Consider the following 22,743-nt stretch of genomic DNA (forward strand, 5'->3'; position numbering starts at 1 on the left):
AGGAATGTACATCTTTTAGTGTGTTATCCCAGTCTTCAAAAAGGCCATTCCTTTCACAGAGAATTGCATACGTACACACCCCCCTGCCCCCCACACACACACATACACACACACACACACACAGCGTTTGCAGGATTCAAACCCCTACCTAACTATGTTATGATACTTGAGTGAGACGCATTAGCACAGCGCACTATTCGCATTACTGGATGATTTCTCTTCTCCTACTGTATTTATAGGGTGCTGACATCATCAGTCTTTCCAAAGAGGAATGTATATCTTTTAGTGTGTTATCCCAGTCTTCAAAAAGGCCATTCCTTTCACAGAGAATTGCATACATACACACACCCCTGCCCCCCACACACACACACAGCGTTTGCAGGATTCAAACCTCTACCTAACTATGTTATGATACTTGAGAGAGGCGCATTAGCACAGCGCGCTATTCGCATTACTGGATGATTTCCCTTCTCCTGCTGTATTTATAGGGTGCTAACATCATCAGTTTTTCCAAAGAGGAAGGTACATCTTTAACTATCCCTCAGTATGGGGGATAACAATATCTGTGCATTAACAGACGCCTAGTTCAGGGTCACATATGCACACTGGCACTGCCAGGTTATGTTCTATAGCATGCTTTGTGACCACAGGACTTGTAACACACAACACAAGTAGGGGGTGTATCCATATACATCACAGATATACACACACCTCTTGGTTGGTACCACTGCACTAAGCATGACAGGCCATACATATACAACTACCATTGTGCAAAACTGCCTTTTGGTTTGGTGTGTAGTTTAGACCAGCCCCCCCCCATATCCAGTAACCACACTTGGCTTTCCTGGGAACAGTGTAGGATATGCAGGTCTTCACACACACCATTATAGTGGTTGACTTCAGGTACACAAATATTGACTGGGGATACTACTCAGGCCCTCAACAACATCACCCTACAGCCACTACAATTTGTGAATCCATGTGTTATGGCACAACCAGTCACCACACCCACAAGGGGGAATACATATTGGACCTGATCATCACCAACATGGGGACTCTATGTTTCACACCAGAGGTAGAACCATCATTGTTAAGATCAGACCATAAACAACTTTCCCTGGACATCCATATCCCATCCCCACCCCCAGCCAAGGAAATCACTGTAAAGAATTTCTCAAAAGCAGACTTTGCACTTGTGAAGACTGGGGTGGAATACTTCAAAGGCCCCGTGCTGGAGGATAATACAGCCCAATCTGCAGAATCCTTTACAAAAGCATTGTATGTGCACCAGCAGGTATGCATTGATCATGCTATCCCAAATAAAACCATGACTCCTCCAAAACAGGAGACCTGTCTGGTTGACCCCAGCCATATATAAGCTGTACAACAGAAGGAGGAAGCTACTACATAACAGAGCAATATCCCACAGACCCACATAGATAATAACCTCTCCTTTGCTAATCACATTGACAGAGTCATTGCAAAGACCTTTATATAGCCCTCCTTATCACATGGGTGTTTGCATGTAGATCATGGGAGGTCTTTGTGGCCCTCTACTAGTCACTCATCAGGCCCATGTTTGACTACAATGCCCCCTTTGGGGTGTACCTTACTCAACACCTACAGCAACTACAGTGAACACAACAGTACCTCCCCAAGAGGATCATGGGCTACACACAGATGTCCTATGCAGCTCAACTAAAGGATCTCCAGCTCTACTCAGTTGCTTAACGCCTACTCAGAGGTGATCTATGCCTGACGTATGCAGCCATTTCAAACCCAGAAGTAATGGACATGCTCCACCTCATAACATCCAAGACCCTTAGAGCTACACACTCCAGGGACTTAAACCTTAGCACAAAAATAAATAGGACATGCTGCAGGGACAAATTCATTACCCAGAGGCTCCCCTCACTCTGGAATTGAATCCCAATCAAAGTTAGACATAGCCCCTCGCCAACCCTCTTCCAGCGAAGTACAGCTGCATGGATGGGAAATTGCAAATTCACCCCTGGGATCTCCACTGCGTCCCTGCTTGACAGAGGCACAGCAAACTAGCCTTAAAGGGTGCCTTCTGTGACCTACTTTACAGAGGCACAGTAAGCTACTCTACTAGGGAGGTGGACACCAAATACACTCTGCCTAGGCTTATGAATTCCCTAGGGCAGACAGCCTAGTATTGACCTCTGCACCTATGTTTATGTTCGGGATGCACAATATTTGTTGCTGCTACCGTTTGCAGGTCTTTATTGCCATAACCTTCCCAGTTTCTATGAACAACTTGTGTATCTGCGTAACATGTTTGATCATGACAGGGTTCTAGTATATTAATATATGTGTCTGTTGTCATTTAACTGTGTGCACAGGGTGGATTGCTGGATTGTGGGAGGTTCCTGGCTTAACACATACAACTGCCAGATATGTGTGACTGACTGCTATACTCAGACGTGGCCTAAGTGTGTGAGCATGCCCGGTTCAGGCTTTCCATGGTTTGTTGCCTGACATATGCCTCATTTATCCAAGTGTGTGAGCATGCCCAGTGTGACCTTTCCATATGTTGTGATCTGGAGTCCACTACATTTCTGGTTGTGTGTGAACATGACCAATAATGACATTTATACTGTGTGTGTTGGAAGTCATGTTGTGTTCTTACTGCCAGGCTCCTTTGTGTCATAACTCAACAGGGATTATGCTGTGCCTGCAGGGTTAGTTTGCAAAGACTTGGCAACATTCTCTCATACTGGCTGAACACTTCAATACTGTCATGGTGTAGTGGTTCAGTACTTTCACTACGGTGAACAGTATCATGGGTTTGAGTCCCATCACTGCTTTAAATGTTCATACTGAGCAGACCAGACTGGTTAAGGGCCAGTTGGGCAACTATGAGCATGTTGCATTTTGTTCCGCTATGGCCTGCTTAAACCAGGCTTGTCCGACATTGCTGTGTATTCACCAACTTGGGTGGACATTGCCAAACATTACTCCACATTGACCACAGTTGTACTAGTTGGTGTGTGTGATTCTGTTCATAGGTTCATACTAGGCTATCTGCCCTAGGGCATTTATAATCCTAGCCAGAGTGTGCTTGGCTTTCAACACACATTTTAAGTGGAGTTTGCCATGACATTTTTCAAGGTTAGTATACTGTGCCTCTGTCTAACAGTGACATAGAAGTGATACCCAGGGTAAACCTACAATCTCCCATCCACTCATCAAGACTCCTCTTGAAGAGAGTCAATGAGGGACTCTGGCTAACCTGGAGTGGGGGTTTACTCAAGAGTGGGGGGAGCCTCTGGGTTATGAATCTGTCACTCCAGCATGTCCTATTTATTTCAGTCATGAGGTTCAGGTCTCTTGAGCGTGTAGCTTGATGGGATTCTGATTTTCCAAGGTGCAGCATGTCCATTGATTCCAGGTTGGACATGGCTTTATACATCAGACACAGATTGCCTCTGGGCAGGCGGTATGCCACTGAGTGGAGCTGCAGTTTCTTTAAATGGGTAGCGAATAGCATGTGTTTGAGCCCTTTGATACTCCTGGTGAAGTACTTTTGTGGTCTTTCCAGCTGCTGCAGGTGCCTGATAAGGTACATTCCCACAAGGGGCATTGTACTCCATTATGGGCCTGATGAGGGATGAGTTAAGAGGCACGATGACCTCCCCGATGTAGATGTGAATACCTTCATGATTAGGTGGGCTATATGAAATGTTTCTCTAAACACTTTGGCCACGTAGTTATCGAATAAGAGATTGCTATCAGCTTGGGTCCCCAGGTCCCTTATCACTTCTTCCATACTTAATGGGTTACCACCTATGTGGTAATTTGTGGGCACTTAGTTTTTGACAAAGGGGAGGTCTATACACTGTTTTGCGTTTAGCTTGAGGACATGGTTCTGGCACCAGTTGTCTGTTTCTATGAGGCCCTTTTGTAGGATGCTTGTGACAGCTGGAGGGTCGATTATGGCGCCCAGTTTGCAGTCATCTGCAAACTTGTTCACCAACAGTCCTTCTGTGTTGGCCTGTACCTCTGAGAAATATATACCAAACAAGGGAAGTCCCAGGACTGAGCCTTCTGGGATGCCATTTGTAGCTGGTTTGGGGTCTGACATAGTTCCAGCATTTCTGACCATGTGGGTTCTGTCCTTGAGCCAGTTTGCAACCCATCTAGTGACATAGGGGTTTATATTGAAGCTGGTGATCTTATCTATGATGACCAAGTGGGGTACTGTATGGAAGGCTTTTGCGAGATCCAGGTAGGCTGTGTGGACCACCTTCCCCTCGTCAATGGCCTTGGTGACTGTTTCAAATGACTCAACCAGGTTTAATAGGCAGGATCTGCCCTTAACAAAGACAAACTGGGTAGGATCCAGTGTCTGTAGGTCCCCAATATGTTTATTTCTGAGGTCCATGATGATCCTTTCCATAGCTTTGCAGACCAAGCTAGTTAGGCTTCTGGGGTGATAGTTTGCAGTATCCATTGAGGCACCACCTTTGTGGAGAGGGACCACTGTTGCTGTACACTGCTCTTTGGGTACATATCCTGTGGTAAGGCTGAGATTGAACAGTGGTTTTATGTTTGTGTTCAATTCTTCTTGGGGTTCATGTTGGACACAGCCCAGGACACCGTCTGGTCCCATTGATGCTGTGTGTTTTGCTTTGGAGAGGCTGGCTGTTACCTGAGCATCTGTGATGTCAGGGGGCCAGCACTCTGCTGGGATAGATATTTGCCCTTTTGGTGGGGGAGTTTGCACTGAACCTGTCAGCTCAGATGTTGGCAATGTCTGTGGGTTTGGTGTATTGTTTGTCATTTTGGACTACTTCTGAGCATGTCTGGGGATTCCCACACAGGTTCCTACCATAAGTAAAGAATGCCTTGTGATTATCCTTGGTGTCCTGTACAATTTTTATCTCAAAGATGGCCTTAGACGATCTTATGTGTGGCCATAGTTTTTCAATAATACTGATCAGAGATGCCTTCCCTTTTTGGGATTTTGATCTATCATATAGTAGCTTCCTCCTTGTATTGTATGGTTTGTTTATGGCTGGGGTCCACCGGACAGGATGCCTGGCTTTGGAGGATTGGGTCTTGGTTTTATTTGGGATTGCATGATCCATGCATTCCTGAAGGTGTTCATAGAATGCATTTGTAAAGGGTTATGAGGTCTGGGCCATATTTTCCACAGGCACAGGGGCTGTGAAGGATTCCACCTCAGTTTTGAGGAGTGTGACATTTGCTTTAGTGAATAATTTTCACTGTGTTTTTCTGGCCATGGGCTGGGATCGGGATGTGAATATCCAGTGAGATTACTCTCTGGTCTGATCTTACCAGTGAGGGATACACTTCTGGTCTTGGGCTTAGAGTCCCCATGTTGCTGATGATCAGGTCCAGTATGTTTTCCCCTGTTGTGGGAGTGGTAGCAAGTTGTTCCATAGCATTTTGGTTTATAAATTCTGGGAACCTTTGGGCTAGGGTGTTGGGGCTAGGGTAATCCTCCCAGTCTATGTTTGGGTAGTTGAAGTCGCCCAATATAATGGTGTTTGGGGAGACCTTCATATTTTCATGTGTTCTCCAGTTGGCCAAGTGTGGTTCCTGGGTTTAGGAGGATGGTCTGTAGCAGGCTATGAACTGGAACGCGGTTTTAGCCACTGTTAATTGCACATGAATAGTCTCCGATGCTTCATGCTGTGCCACCAACCTGGGGGTGTGGGTATCTTTGAAAAATATTGATACTCACCCTCCATTTGTAGTTTGTTCCATGTTTTGCAGCTGTAAAGCATGGTATGAGGTGTAACCTGTTAATGCTAGGGTGCTCTTGGGAGCCTTGAACCAGGTTTCTGTTACTGCACAGATATCAACATTCTCCATGCTGAGGAGAGTTTGGAGTGTGTGCATCTTGCAGTTTAGACTTCTGGCATTGAGTAGCATTACTTATGGTTTCTTATCCCTTGTGATACCTATGGAGGTGGGTTTATGTTTTGAGCCTTACCTAAAAAAAGGCACTATGGGGGTGACAAGAGCCTTTGGCAATATCCAAAAGGCCACAGGTGATAGGTGAAATCCATCCCTAGCGAAGCATCATGTCTTGTCGAGCATGTCATCCCAGGCTGACAGGCATTGTATCCCCTTTCACTGACACCAATACTTAAGCCAATTGTTGTAATTGATCATCTTGTCTTCATATTGTGGCCTCATGTTTTGTGAGGGTAGGATGATACTCAAGGTCATCAAGTTTGCATATACTACATGGTGGTAAATGCTGTTTAGCACTACCTTACATTGCTTAACACATGGCAATCATGCCTCAGGTGGTGCTGCAGGGCTACCTATGTCAGATGCACATACTGGAAACAGGTAGTGTCAAGTTAGGCATCCCTTTTACTATATGTGTGAGTCAGAGAGAGGTATCATTTCCAGGGTTCCTACTGAGCCAGTGTATGTGCTATGCATTGCCTCTTTGCCAAGGCCAAGGCATACTGGGCATGCCTCCTTCTGCCTACTGGGGCAGGCTCAGGTTGTTCCTCCTCCGAGTTATGCTCTGCCTGTGATGGCCTTGGCACTGGTGGGGGGCTGTTTGGCCCAGGCCTATGCTGGTCCTGCTGCAGCTGTTTTCGCAGAATCATATTATGTAGGATAGCACATACCATGACAATTTGGGTACATGTAGTTGGTGAGTATTGCAAGGCACCACCAGATGTGTCCAGGCACCGGAACCGTGACTTGAACAACCCAAACACACGCTCGATTACATTTCGTGTTTGTGCGTGTGCCTCATTATGGCGTTCCTGTTCAGGTGTGTGTGCATTTCTGATGGGTGTCATCAGCCACGGCTCCAGTGCATAGCCAGCATCCCCCACTAAGTGACCATGTGGGATGTCCCCATTGGCAAATGTCTGGTACAGCTGCATCAGATGCCAGATATGGGAATCATGGTAGCTTCCAAGGCAGCCAGCACACACATTCATTATATCACACATGACCTGGCAGGTGATGGAGGGGAAGCCCTTGCGGTTAATGTAGGCCCTACCCCGCTCACCGGCTGGTGCTTTGATGCATATATGCGTGCAGTCTATTGCACCCACTACCTCAGGGTATTCTGCTATTTGCTGGAAGAGACGCATATTGCTGGCCAATACCTCACGGGAATTGGGGAAATATACATGATCACCGACATGTGCTGACATGGCATCCAGAACTGGTGCAGTACCCTGGATGCTGATGCCTGTGATATCCCCATCATATCACCAGTTGCTCTCTGAAAGGTACCTGTTGCTAGTATTCTTAGGCCAACACATACCTTGGTTTCCACTGGGATGGGTTCCCCTCTGTTGGTTCTGTGTGTGAGGGTGGCCTGCACAGCTCAACAATTTGCTGCAGGAGGTCTCTGTCCACTCTATAGCGCTCCACTATCTCCAGCTCATGTAACCCCTGATAGGTGACTTTGGGCCTGTACACTCTTCTCCGTCTCCTCACTGTGGGTTGTCTGGCACCATTTGCATTGTCACCACCGTCAGCATGTTGCATATTTTGCCTTATAGCAGCAATGGCAGCCCCTAGCATTTTTTGTCTGAGTGTAGTTTTTTCAGTTTTCACTTCTAGTAGCTTACTCCAGTGTTACAGTGTCTCTTGAGAGAAACAAACTGCACTGTTGTTTGCAGAGTTGGCTGGGCTAGTGTTCTGCCTGTGTAATTGCCTGATTCTGACTGTTTGCACCTGCTAGCTCTACTAGTATTCCCTGGTAGCTTCTTACTATTTGTTGTGCTTCCTTTTACCTTTCTGTTTCCTCGGGGGAGCGACGTGTATACAAGTGGAAATGCACTCACAGCAGCTCACACGCACGCACACATGCTTAGACAGACTAAAACTTGCTTATTTGGGTTAAAACGTGTGCACACCAGCGCAAACATGCTTACAGGTCTTCCAACAGCCTTATACATGCTTACTCCAGCTTAAACGCACGCACTCACGCTTCCACGCACACACTCTGTCTTACTCAAGTTTACAGGCACGCACATACCCGCTCAGCAAGAAACTTTGGTGTTATCCACAATATACACCTTCCATTTCTTGGCTTTCCCTGGCCTACCTGTTGACACACCTCTTTCCATGATGTCTAACTGACAGCTAACACATGCCACTATGCTCCAATGAGCTTCACTACTTTCATACAATCCCCCCTTGTGATGTCACCTATCTCCTACTCTGTTCCTCCCCATATCCTACTCCTACACTCCACTGACTGTGCTCATTTGCTATGTAAAAGTGTGATTCACTATCCTAACACTCATTTACATAGGATTGCCTACTAATTCTTGGTTACATGTCTTAGACTGGGCTTCTCCCCTTAGCAACCCCTACTAGCCATGTTGTCTTCAGCCTGCTATTCCCTTACATTGTCACTTAACAATTTTCATAAATTCCACGTTTGTGGCTTTTATTGTCTTATTTTATGATTTTATAGCTCACCCCGTTTGCGCAGCGCTGCACTTAAACATCGGAAATCGACGAAAAAAAAATTCTTTTTATTTTAATTTTGCATCTGGGAAACTTTCCAGTGGCCATATATTTGGCCATTGGCATGCTTCCTCAACTATATGCAACCTTTATTTGGAGCTGACAAGGCTCCATTGTGCTATTTGCAGAACGGTACTCAGTTGTCAACTGAGTACATTTCTGCAGCTAACACATCTCCTACTCGGACAGGTTTGTGCTTCCTGGATCGCAAATTTACCTCATTTGCATGCCTTTTGGCTGCAAGTGAGGTAATTTGTATATCCCAGCCCTGTCCATGTAGGAGACATTTTAGGAGCTCTCTTACACGCCCCTACAGGCTGTTTCTGGATCGCTCGTCGGACATGATGGCTGCATGGAGTCTTACTCTACTTGTAGACTCCGTGCAAGCCATCGTGAATCCGGCCCATAAAATTTTGTGAAAGAATTGCAGACTATATCAACTCAATTTTCAGTCACGCAACAATCTTTGCACTATGGAATCCTTGAAAAAGGATATTTCCTTGCAGAGGACCATTGAACAGGATTTATTATTTCCTTCAATGGAAGACCTTAATAAAATAATTTTTCAGAGCGTGGAGTTGCGTTATTCAGAAACTATAAGAAGAAAAGAACGTAAACTTATAAGGGACCAACAGGAATACATACAAAAAACATACAGAAAAGGGCATATCCCTTACCGACAAGACTGCTAAATCAAAAACACTTCCAGAGTTATCGTTATCTCCTCATTTTGAACAAATGGAGTTGCAGAATGAAGAGCTAGAACAGGATTCTTATTTAGGGGATCCTATATTAAAGAAATCTGTGAAGTTTCAAAATAGGGCTGTGTCACCTCAGCATGAATCAACCAAGTCTAGTCCTTTTTTTACACAGGAATTTGAGCAAAAAAGGGCAGAAGAAGAAGGGGGAGAAACGGACATGACATTTTATCATTTAGATGATTGTCAATCAGGTACTGTTTTATTTCAGTTTGAAGGCTTCAGGATCTTTAACTATAGTGACATTGTTATCACAGAAAAGCATGGGTATCTTTTTTTCTAAGGGGTTCAGTTTTATTCCTACAACCAAGTTTGGTCTGGTGGACACTATTTTGGAAAAAAAACTAATTGCTGGAAAATTAAAATTTGGATTTCAACCTGTAGAACTTTGATAAGAAAAAGTACTTATAATCTGCCATTATTGCTGCCTTGTAGCCCTATTTGAGAAGCTATGCAATGCTGACAGTAGGACCAAAAGTGGCAAATTTGCCCATGATATGACAAGGAATTTCCCTAAAGATGAGGAAAGGTTGCTTTATGATCTTACTATCAATAACATCTTACACAATGAAACCTGATAAAGGTGACAAAGTTGTTTTTAGGGACAGTCTTATATGTGTAACCAAAATGTTGAATTTTTTTTGTATGATGGAGATTTTTTTACATCTTGTTCCTTAAATGAATGTAGCCTATCATAAGATTGATTTAAGTTTAAATGATTTATTTTTAGAATATAATTTTACTTTTGAAGTAACAAATTTTCTTAAAGTGAAAAAGCCTTACATTCCATAGATTTTTGAGATTCTGAAAGTCCATAAAAGTATAATGGATCCTACCTATGAGACCCACAGTAGCCTCAAAGGGCTCTAAGACAGAACCTTTAGCTAAATATGTAGTTGAAGTTGAAATATATATTTTTAAAAGCCATGTATTAATAGATTCTTAGCACTTACTTAAATTCCTGGATCTTTGTAAATAAAGGGATGACATTAAATTCCTGTGTGTTGATGTCAAAGATCTGTTTTCAGTAATTATACACACACATGACCAGGGGTATGGAAATTTTTTATTGAATCTTTGACCATAGGGACCAGTTTTCCATAATCAGAGTTTTGTATACCTCATGGATCTAGTACTGAAGAATAATTTTGTGGGGGTTTTTTGGGTGAACTGTTTAAGCAAACTACAGGAATAGCTACGAGGGCATCAGCTGTGTCAGTATTCGCCAACATTGTGCTGGGATGGTAGGAAGAAAAATTTGTCTTTACATTCAATATATGCAGTATATCTACAAATACTTTAGGTATTTGGACAATATTTTGATTATTTTGATTTTTGTGGAGGGGAAAGACAAAAGTGTTACATAGTTTTTTCAATGTGTTAATTCTACCACCTCTTTTCTGTGTTTTACTTACCAACTTAATACATTTTGTAACTATTTAGATGTAGGATTTATAATAGTAAAGAAAGAGGGGTGTTTGAATCTATATAAGAAACCAACTTATTCTAACGTGTTTTACAATCTGAAGTAGTTAACTTCATTTGATCAGCAACCTGTGGGTATCGGATCTGACCTGGACCCGAGCTGGCAACTTTCCAAGCTAAAGATCCGAGCTCCAAGTTCCTCCCCCTTACCCATAATACCCTGCTACCTCCTTCCAGTCCTCTGATCTCATTTGCCGTGGCTTTAACAAGCACGAGTTATGAGCTCCTGGTGGTTAGGTTGTAAGTATTTGTCAAATTCTTGACTTTTTGTTAAAATTAGAGAGGTGTGTGTTTGTGTTTAGTTGAAACCCATTAGTTTAGCTTAATTTTAGTATATTCACCATTCCCCTTATTCTTGTGTGTCAGTGTGTGTGGTTGTGGTTTTTGTTATGGCCTAAGGCCATTTTCTCCAAGTGCTCTGAGTGTGGCCATAAGCTCTCCCCAGCTGATGGCCACACTCAGTGTATTCTTTGCCTGGGGGTAGTGCATTTGTCATCGGGCTGACATATCTGCGCAGCCTTTAACCCCTGGGCTGTGAGGGATAGGAGGAACAAGTTGATCCTGGCGGGTCTTTTGCCCACGGATTCTGCTTCTTCCTCCTCTCCCTCAGTGGCTCTAGCCGGGTCCGATCGCTTTGGCTCTGATGCCGATCCCCGCATCAGATCCGAGGGTGTTGCTCATGGAACCAAGAGACAGCGGTTCACCTTCGGCTTTCGACGTGGTGGAGAGGGTTCTCTCGAGAGGTTCGAGACCCCCTGCTCGTGCTACAGATCCAGCCACCACTCCCTCACAGATGGGCTTGTCTTCCATCATCCGGCCCCAGGGACAGCCTACGTCGATGCCCCAGTCAGTCCCACTGGAGGAACATGACCCTGTTGGTGAGCCCTCCTCGGACAATCCCGCCGAGGAGGTCCCTCACAAACGTAAGTGTAACAGGAGGCACTTGGACTCCCTTGAGTCCCTCATGGAAGACACCGAATTAAAGGAAGGGGAAGGTTCCCCCAGGTCACCCCCCCCGAGGACGTCTCCTTTGGAGACATTATGGAAATGCTACGCTTAAAAGGGGGCTGGTCAGCCCAAAAGCCTTCCTCGGATGAGTCGGTGTTTCTGGAGGCGTTTGACGCAGGCCCGTCTACCTCTTGGGTGTCCCCTTCGGCCGACCCCCTGGTAGACCTCATTACTACCAGGGCATGGAAGGAGCCGGACACTGTAGAGCCAATCCCCAGGAGACCAGATAAGATCCTTAGTCCCCCTGTGGATAGGACAGTGTGGAGTAAAGGTTCCCCGGTAGATGCCATGGTGATGGTGGCTGCCTCCAAGAAGGAAATGGCACAGGATAGTTCCTTGGTCCATCCTTCTGATAAGGAGTCTCGGACGATGGATCGCATCAGAAAGCGGATGTTTGCTTCAGCTACCTTTTCCATAAGGGTGCTGAATTACTTGGCCCATGTGATTAGGCTTCAGCGGGATCTGGTGAAGGAATACACTGAGTCTCCCCCTGAGTCCATGTCGGCTGAGGACAAACGGACCTTCTTGACTCGCATGGCCACTCTGAAATCTGTATCGAACACATCTATGCAGCTACTCTCCCATGCCATGGAGGGAGCCGCTAGAGCCAGCAGATCAGGTATCACCTTACGGCATCATGCCTGGCTCCAACTTTGCTACTTTGCGGAACCCTTCAAGGCGTCCTTCGCGAATGCTCCCTTCGACGGTTCTACCCTGTTTGGCAAGACCGTCCACGATACATTGGTCCAGAGCGAGAAAGATGGGAAGATGCTGTCTGCCATTGGAATCCGCTTCTTGGCTCCTCAAAGGTCCTTTTCCAGGAACCAGAGAGGACAAAAGAAGATGTGGTTCTGGAAGTCTTAGCAGTCCTGTTACGCTCCGGACCCCTTCGTCCTTCAGAGGCAGAGGGGGACAAGGCGGACGCCAGCCCAGAGGCAGAGGGGGGGGCCGAAGAATTTTGGGTCGTGAGAACCTTTCTCCGATCGGCCCATGCAGCAGCCCTGAGGGGTTGCCCGATTGCTCCTCTCTGGAGGCAGTCAGGGGAGTGTTTTTGAAGCACCTGGCACTATGGGAGTCCATCACGACAGATCGCTGGGTGCTTCGAATAATATCCAGAGGCTACTCTATTCCCTTCATAAACCTTCCTCCTCAATCGAGGCGCCTCCCCGATGTTCCACCCAGTCAGTGGGTGGCTGCAGCTTTAGAAATAAAGAAGCTGCTAGAAAAAAGAGTCATCCAGCACATCCCCCCAGACCAGTCCAGGTTAGGCAATTACTCCAGGTTCTTTTTGGTGCCAAAAAAGACGGGGGACTTAAGACCAATTCACGACCTTTCTACAATGAACCTCTTCATTGCCAAGGAGAAATTCCGGATGGTCACTCTTCAATCCATTCTTCCCCTACTGCAGGAGAATGACTGGATGTGCTCCATAGACCTCAAGGATGCGTACTACCACATTCTCATGGACAGACGATCCAGGAGGTTTCTCTGCTTTCAGTTGGGGGCCAGTCATTACCAGTTCAGGGTCCTACCATTCGGCCTCACCACAGCCCCCAGGGTGTTCACCAAGGTCATGGCAGTTGTAGCGGCCCACCTGCGGCTTCAGAGAATACAGGTTTTTCCTTACCTGGATGACTGGCTCCTTCCCACCTCTACCAGGCATCTACTCTATTCAGCCAGGGATTGCTTCCTGCTCTTAGCCTCCCAGTTGGGGATCACTATAAATTACAAGAAATCATCCCTTCAACCAATGCAAGTCCTGGACTTCATAGAGGCCAGAACAGATACGCTTCAGACCAAGGCCTTCTTGATGTTGGACAGGCTTCGCAGCTTAACCCTTCACATCCTAGCACTCCTTCAATCTCCAGCCCCATCAGCAGAGTTAGTCCTGAGAGCCTTAGGGTCCATGGCAGCAGCAATCAACTTTTCGCCCTTAGCTCGCTTGCACATGAGGGTCCTCCAGTAGACCTTGCAGGTCCAGTGGTCCATCCTTCAACACCCGTTGGACTCTCTGATCCCCCTCAGCAGAGTTTGCAGAAATTCCCTCATATGGTGGCTGCAATCTCGGGAGCTTCAGGAAGGACGACCGTTCATAATGCCACAACCCCAAGCCACGGTAACCACGGACGCTTCTTGCCTTGGGTGGGGGGGGGGCATTGTATGGGCAGAACTGTCCAAGGTACATGGACTCAGTCAGAGACCATTCTGCATATCAATGCTCTGGAGATGAGAGCGGTGCTTCTAGCGTTGCAAGCTCTCCATGCCTTCCTCCCTCCAGGGACTATTGCAATTCAGACAGACAACATGTCAGTGGTCTGGTACATCAACAAACAGGGGAGGACCAGGTCTTACCCTCTTTGCTGAGAGGCCATGAGAGTTTGGGATTGGGCGATATCTACCAACTATTTTCTGTTAGCAATGCACATTCCGGGTTGGTCCAACATCCTAGCAGACAAGCTGAGTCGAACTATACTCTCGCCTTACGAATGGTCTCTGAACCCCTTCGTAGCGAAACAGATCTTCCGCAAGTGGGGTCAGCCTTGCTGCAATCTCTTCACATTGCCTTCAAATGCGAAGTGCAGCGAGTTTTTCACTCTACCCCCCCCCCCCCAGGGGGAAAGCCTCAGAGATGCTCTAGTTCATGCTTGGCCATCCGGTCTTCTTTATGCGTATCCTCCTCTTCCGTTAATGACAAAGTTTTTACAGAAAGCTCGTCAGTTGGGGAACAAGATTATCCTCATAGCCCCATTCTGGCCTCGTCAAACCTGGTTCCCGTACCTACGGTCTCATCTCATAGCTCCTTTTTGGATCTTAGATCCCATCCTGGATCTGATTTCTCATCCTTCGGGATTAGAAACTCTGAATCTGGATGACCTCAAGCTCTTAGCTTGGTTGATCCAGTTCCATTAGTTGCCAGGACTCCCGGTATCTCGTCTGCAGTTAGATCCTTCCTGGTAGCGGCGCATAAGCCTTCTACCAGGAAGGTTTACAACAGCAAATGGAAACGGTTTTCCATTTGGGCCTCTCATAAGAATTTGGATCCTTTCACTGCTCCCATTCCAGCAGTGCTTGATTTCCTATCTCATATTTTTCAGCAAGGGGTCAGTTCTTCTACTGTAAAGGTTCAAATGGCTGCCATTTCCCATTTTCACATTGGAGACAATCTTAGTCCTTTAGCTTCCACTAAGATTTGTAAGACCTTCTTAAAAGGAACCTTTCTTTTGAGACCTCCTATTAGGAACGCTGTTACCCCATGGGACCTAACTTTGGTCCTTCATGCTCTAACTGGACCACCCTTTGAACCTGCAGCTTCTGTTGATTTAAAATTCTTATATTGGAAAACTGTTTTCTTAGTAGCTATTACTTCAGCTAGAAGGGTGTCAGAACTCCAGGCCCTTTGTACTAAACCCCCATATCTTGTTTTCCATAAGGACATAGTCTCTCTCAGGACTAACCCTTCCTTCTTACCTAAAGTGGCTTCCGAGGTGAACATCAATCAGTCCATTAAGCTACCAGTTTTCTTCCCTAGCTGTCAGGATAAAGGGGAATACAAACTTCATTCGTTAGATGTTCATAGACAATTGCAATTTTACCTACACAGAACAGCTGCCTTTCGCAAGTCAGAGCAGCTCTTTGTTTCCTTTGTGAAGCCTTTGGATTTCTCACTGCATTTTGCTCACATACAAGATATCTGGTCTGCCTGAGCCCTTAAGGTTTCATGCCCATTCTATGGCTACTTCTGCTGCGTTCTGGTCAAGAGTGCCCTTGGATGATATTTGTTCTGTGGCTACTTGGGCTTCCTCTCATACCTTTATCTCTCATTATAAATTGGATTTAATATCCAGAGGAAGAGCAGCTTTTGGCTCTGCAGTGCTCCGGAATATCCTTCCTTGAGGACCTCCCAAGTTTTTTGGTAGCTGGGGACTCTGTTCCACAGGTTGCTGATCAAATGAAGTTAACTACTTCAGATAAAGAAGTTATGTACTCACCATAATGTTCCATCTGAGTAGGTAACTTCATTTGTCAGCAACCAACCCCCCCTCCTTCCCCCTAACCTGGTTCTCTGGTTATCTGAATCCTAGAATGATCTCAGCTTTTGGTATTCATTAGGTTAGGATGTTTCAGGTTGTTGTTTTGTCTAGGTGACATTGTATAATTGGGCAAACACGATCTGAGGACTGGAAGGAGGTAGCAGAGTATTATGGGTAAGGGGAGGAGCTTAGAGCTCAGATCTTTAGCTTGGAAAGCTGCTGGCTCGAATCCAGGTCAGATCCGATACCCACAGGTTGCTGACAAATGAAGTTACCTACTCAGATGGAACGTTATGGTGAGTACATAACTTCTTTTTATGACAGTTTACACCCCATTGGCAAAAGAAAATCTGGTAAAAAAAACAACTGATACATTTGTCAAAGGTGATTACTGATGAATTTCTTTGATCACTGAAATAAACATTTAAAAGATATGTTTTTGCAGAGGAAGTATCCCAAATGGTTACCAGACAACTTGGCTACATGTGTTACAACAAACAGACTTGCACATTACCCTTCTTTATGTTACCTCACCTCAAATATTGTTTCAACCAAAGGGGACAAGAATTACAAGAAAACTATGAACCTCACTTACAGTAAGAGTAGTGAGGATTTGAGATCTATTTTGGAAACAAATTGAAAAGTTGTTTTTGGGATCTTTGACCTTGCTAACAAGTTAGGCAATAACCCCAATCTGTTTTTTAAAAGGGGTAGGAACTTTAAACATATTTTGGAAAAGGGTACTAAGATATTGCGTAGTGTGCATAGTCAATGAAAAGGGATACAAAATGCAGCTCTTACAATAGATGTTGATTTATTAATGAAACAACTAATTTATATAATAGGTAATTATCCTCATATTTTGAGAGTTCAAGGGACATTTGATTATAACACCAAAGGAGTGTGCATAGTCAATGAAAAGGGATAAAAAATGCAGCTCTTACAATAGATGTTGATTTATTAATGAAACAACTAATTTATATAATAGGTAATTATCCTCATATTTTGAGAGTTCAAGGGACATTTGATTATAACACCAAAGGAGTGATCTGTGTGGCTACATGTTTGTCGTATCCAGCTTTTTAAATAGGAAAGATGGAAAAGAGTTGAAAAGTTAACATTTATCAGCATAATTATGCATTGAAAAAGATGGATTGCCTTAATGCCCTGGCATGACATTCTAAAGTTTGTTAAAATTTTAATAAATGTATATTTTGCATTTTGGAAAAGGTGGACCAAAGTTTGGGGGGAGGCAACTGGTCAGCCTTTCTTGAACCTAGGGAGGTGGTTTGGCAGATTTTATTAAATTCTATGCAACCTCCAGGTGTAAACAACAGCATCTCAATGAGTAGTATTTTGAATCTTAGGGTTGAGATTTTTTAATCTAACTTAAGTTTGGTTAATCATTTATTTGTTAAAGACTATATATATATATATATATATATATATATATATATATATATATATATATATATATATATATATATATATAGATTATACACACCCCTGTTAAAATGCCAGGTTTTTGTGATATAACAAAATGAGACCACAATAAATCATTTCAAAACATTTCCCACCTTTAATGTGACCTATAACCTGTACAATTGAAAAACAAATCTGTTAGGGGAAAAATATAAAAACTAAAAAAAAGTACAATAAGCTGGTTGCATAAGTATGCACACCCTTAAATTAATACTTTGTTGAAGCACCTTTTGATTTAATTACAGCATTCAGCCTTCTTGGGTAGGAGTCTGTCAGCATGGCACATCTTGACTTGGCAATATTTGCCCACTCTTCTTTGCAAAAGTGCTCTAAATCTGTCAGATTGCAAGGGCATCTTTTGTGCACAGCCCTCTTCAGGTCACCACACAGATTTTCTATTGGATTTAGGTCTGGGCTCTGGCTGGGCCATTCCAAAACTTTAATTTTCTTCTGGTGAAGCCATTCATTTGTTGATTTGGATGTATGCTTGGGGTCATTTGTCATGTTGAAAGGTAAAATTCCTTTTCATCTTTCTAGCAGATGCCTGAAGGTTTTGAGCCAAAAGTGACTGGTATTTGGAACTGTTCATAATTCCCCCCACCTTGACTAAAGCTCCAGTTCCAGCTGAAGAAAGGCAACTCCAAAGCATGATACTGCCACCGCCATGCTTCTCCATGAGGATGGTGGTCTTTTGATGATACAAAGTGTTGTTTTTGCACCAAACGTACCTTTTGGAATTGGTGCCAAAAAGTTCAACCTTGATCTCATCAGACCATAACACATTTTCCCACATGCTTTTGGGAGACTAAGTATTGTTTTGCAAATTATAGCCGGGCCTGGATGTTTTTCTGTGTAAAAAAAGGCTTCCGTCTTGCAACCCTACCCCATAGTCCAAACATATGGAGAATATGGGAGATTATCACATGTAGTACACAACCAGTACTTGCCAGACATTCCTGCAGCTCTTTTAGTGTTGCTGTAGGTCTCTTGGCAACCTCCCTGACTAGTTTTCATCAATTTTGGAGGGACATCTAGTTCTTTGTAACGTCACTGTTGTCCCATATTTTCTCCACTTTTTGATGACTGTCTTCACTGTGTTCCATGGTATACCCAATGCTGTGGAAATGTTTTTGTACCCTTCTCCTGACTGACACCTTTCAACAATGGGATCCCTTTGATGCTTTGTAAGCTCTTTGTGAACCATGGCTTTTGCTGTAGCAGGCAACTGAGTAATTGTCAGGAAAATCGTACTAGGACAGCTGAACTTTATTTGGGGTTGATCAGAGTGTCTTTGATGGCAGGTGTGTACCTAAGAAAACTGAATGATGTAATTAAATCAAAAGGATTCAGTAAAGTAAGGTGTGTACACTTATGCAACCAGCTTATTGTACGTTTTTTATTTTTTTATATTTTTCCCCTAACAGATTTGTTTGTTTTTCAATTGAATTGTACAGGTCACATTAAAGGTGGGAAAAGTTTTGAAATTATTTATTGTGGTCTCATTTTTTTATATCACAAAAATCTGGCATTTTTAACAGGGGTGTGTACACTTTTTATATCCACTGTCTGTGTGTGTGTGTGTGTATGTATATATATATATATATATATATATATATATATATATATATATATATATATATATATATATATATATATATATATATATATATATATATATATATAAATTATGTGTTTAATTTATTTTTTGTATAAGTTGCAATTGTTTTGTATGGATTTCTTTAAGTAATGATTGCAATTGCAGCACAGTTGATTGTGATTGAAGGCAAGGTTTTAAAAGCAACGGTGATGTTTTGATTTGATGAAGTTCCATTTGAGTTAAGGAACAAAAGTGCTTGTTGTTAACTTTTGGCTGGTTTCTTCATTTCAGTTTTTGTTTTATTACTAAAAATAAAGATTGTACAAATGCTCTGGATAAACATTCTGAGTTGTGTAATAATTTTAGCAAATTTTCATTTTTTTTTATTTTGGCTAATGTTCTTAATGGTATGGTTGGGGATATTATCTTGAAAATGGCAAATTAAACTAGATGCTGGAAAGCTACCTAGTTTAAATGGACATCTTATAGTGTTTTAATTAGTGTAATATATTTTTTGTAATTTATTGGGTTGAATTGATTAGTTGAATTGTGACTATAGGGGATTTTTTTATTAGTAGAGTTGAAGTTTGAACTCAGTTCTGATGAAGACTTACTTGAAAGTGTTTGAGGATTACATTTTTGAATCAAACTTGTGGTTTCTTTTTTTTTTTTTTTTTTTTGCTTCTTCTGATTTTTCTTTCATTAGGTTTTGAGTTTTAAATCACTGATAGCAGCTTGGCTTTTTTTCATTTTGTAGGTCATAGCTGCTAGCATGGCCAAAGGAGATTTTAATATGGATGGTCCCTTGAGTGGAATATCTTCATATTGTATTCCTGAACCTAGTGATGATTCCTCAATTCCATTCACTAATTATATATGTGGTGAGATGCCTTCAAATTCTGGGATATCCAATGTCCATGGAAGACAAACTCAAGAGGTTAGGTACAAACCCGTATGTCACCTGATGGAATAGCCAACTGGCTCACAGATAGGACCCAAGAAGTTAGAATTGGGGAGTCCACTACTACAAAGAAGCCAGTCACAATTGGAGTCCCTCAAGGATCAGTCCTCGGACCATTCCTTTTTGGTATTTACTTCTCAGAAGTCAAGGCCAATGTCAGTGGTCACTAGTTGGCTAAATTTGCAGATGATTGCATATTAGGATCTGTCATTGAATATCACACTGACACAGATGTTCTCCAGGTGGGGCTGACACAGACAAAACTGATGTCAGAGCTATGGACTAAAACTAAATGCCGAGAAATGCATAATAGTATCCTTTGGGAAGTCATCCATCCCTGGTAACTATCATATTGACAACACACCCCTTAAAATTGACCCAGTCTTCAGGGACATACACAAATAGTAATTTAGCCTTTGACCATAACGTGTCTACAGTGGTGAGGAAATCATTCTGTGTTGTGCAAGATATAAACAAAGGTATGGCATGTAAGTCCAAGGAAGTCATTGTTCCACTGTATTTGGTATTCATCAGACCTATTATGGAGTACAGTGCCCCCTTTGGTATGTACCTAAGCAGACATATCCAACAATTGGAATCTCCACAGAGGTTCCTCACTAGAAAAATACAGGGTGTAAGTAAAATGTCCCATGCAGACTGCCTCAAGGTTCTATCCCTGTATTCTGTTTCCTACAGGCTTTTTAGGGAAGATCTATGCCTAGCATACAGGACATTGTCAGGCCCCATTCTGATGGACCTTCTGCATATCCACAAAACAAACAGAACCAGAATTACTCATTCTAAAGGCTTAAACCTTGCCTGTGATGTAAATAGGACCTGCTGGAGAGATAGGTATGTATCCCAGAGACTACCCTGTCTATGGAACAGGCTCCCCATCCATGTAAAGCAGAGGTCCTCCCTAACCCAATTCAAGTGCAACTTGGGAAACTGGAAATATAACCCTGGTTTGGCACCTATGTCTCTAATGTGCACAGGCAACCTGTAAGTGGTTAATCTCCCAGGCCCATGCTTACACTTACCAAGGGTATCAGAACTTGTCAGAGATTTGGGAATGCATGACTAGGCTTAAAATGGCCCTTGTGGTCATTAGCGTAGTAAACACCTATGACCCTATAAGATCATATCATCTTGATTCCTTTTCTGCTAGACCAGTAAACCCATTTAGAGGCAATGAACAAGTTTCTTCCAGACCTCATTAAGTCCTTTGAGAAGAAGGCTAAAAAAATGTAAGGCACTTGTGTGGGATAATTTATATTCTGAGCTGTGTATCCAGAGTAGGCAAGTCCCAAAAGGACTGACACTCCCCTATATAAGGAACTGTGTGTGTTTTTTTGGGGGGGTATACTGTTCTGGTGCAACAATTTGCTCATTAAAGTACTTTAAAAGGGCATTATTGAGTTAAACAATAAAATTTGTGATGCTGACACATTTCTGGTACACAGGAGTGAGTATAAAGCTGTTTTCCAATCATTGAAAAGATTGGACAGCACCATTAAACAACAGACATTAAAGAAAACTTCCAGGGATAAAAAGGTTTATGAGGAAGGGATTGTTTCTAAAGGAAAAGATAATTTGCACTTCAAATGTAAGATACTGTTACCATCTGTTTTTTTTTTTTTTTTTTGAAGGACAGAAAACTGTTAGTGAGCCACAGTGGTCATCAAGATTGGCTGAGGCTAGAGAAATTGATTAACAACACACATAAAGAATTACTCGATTTTTTATTTACACAATTCTGCAGGAGAACGTATGTAATTAATATTTGTGTAATTCCTACTGTTTTTCACTCTCTTCTTATTATCGTGGTATATTATATGAAAAAAATAATAAAATTGAAAAAAGATTGGCTGAGAACAGAGAAGGGTCTGAAATAGGTCAAAGTGCAATGTTTCACCAACCAGGTACTTCTACGACATTTCAAAGGAAGGACCAGTGTTTTCCACAGAATTACAGTGCAGCAGTAAGAACCATGATGAGCAACTTGATCAGAGCAAAAGGACAAGAAATGCAACACAAACAACTTAGACATTATTTTTTACAACAAGATAGGTACCAAGTGGATGTCATTTTGTAGATGTGAACAGTAACTCCTGTTTTGGACATAGGGCAATTAATCTGAGTTTTTGTGTTTTTTTGTGACACAGAACTTAATATCTTATACATAGTTTTTTTTTTTTTTTTTTACTTTTAAATAGAGCAAACTTAGTAGATACCATTCTTTTTAGTTTTTAAACATTTACAAGTTGCCTCTACCCACTAGCAATATATGTGACAGACCAGGGATGAATTTCTAATTTTCCATCCACTCAGGCATTGTAGATTGGACTCTACTAGATATCTTTGCATCTACTGAAAAATGGCTATCTGATAACTTACTTATTCTTAATCTTAAAAGACTAAGCTCTTGCTTTTCTCCACAGTCCCTCTCTCACCACAAGTCCACTTTTACCATTACATCCTCCAACAACACTATGATAAAATCTGAACCCCAGACAAAGCTCCTGGGAGTCATCATTGATGATGAACTTAAGTTTAACCCTCACATACCTGTATCAAAAAAAACTACCAGAAACTAGGTTTACTATATCCCAATAAAAAGTTCCTTAATGTAAACGCTAGACTCTCCCTGACTCAAGCCTTCTTCCTTCCCTCCCTTTTTTATGCAGCCGCTATTCTAACATCCAATCTGCTACTATGCTCAAACTGCAACAGACATACAACAAGATAGCTTGATTTGTTACAGACTCTCCTTATAGGTCTCACCACTGCTTAGCCCTAAATGCCCTTCAATGGCTTGAACTCCCCCAAAAACTCCTACTACTACAATTCCAAATATTACACAGTATTATATACAAACCATCTTCTTGCCCTGCTCTATCCACCCTGATA

Source organism: Protopterus annectens, chromosome 11.part0 (genome assembly GCF_019279795.1).
Source record: "Protopterus annectens isolate FY-2018-M chromosome 11.part0, PAN1.0, whole genome shotgun sequence".
NCBI classification, from domain to species: domain Eukaryota; kingdom Metazoa; phylum Chordata; order Ceratodontiformes; family Protopteridae; genus Protopterus; species Protopterus annectens.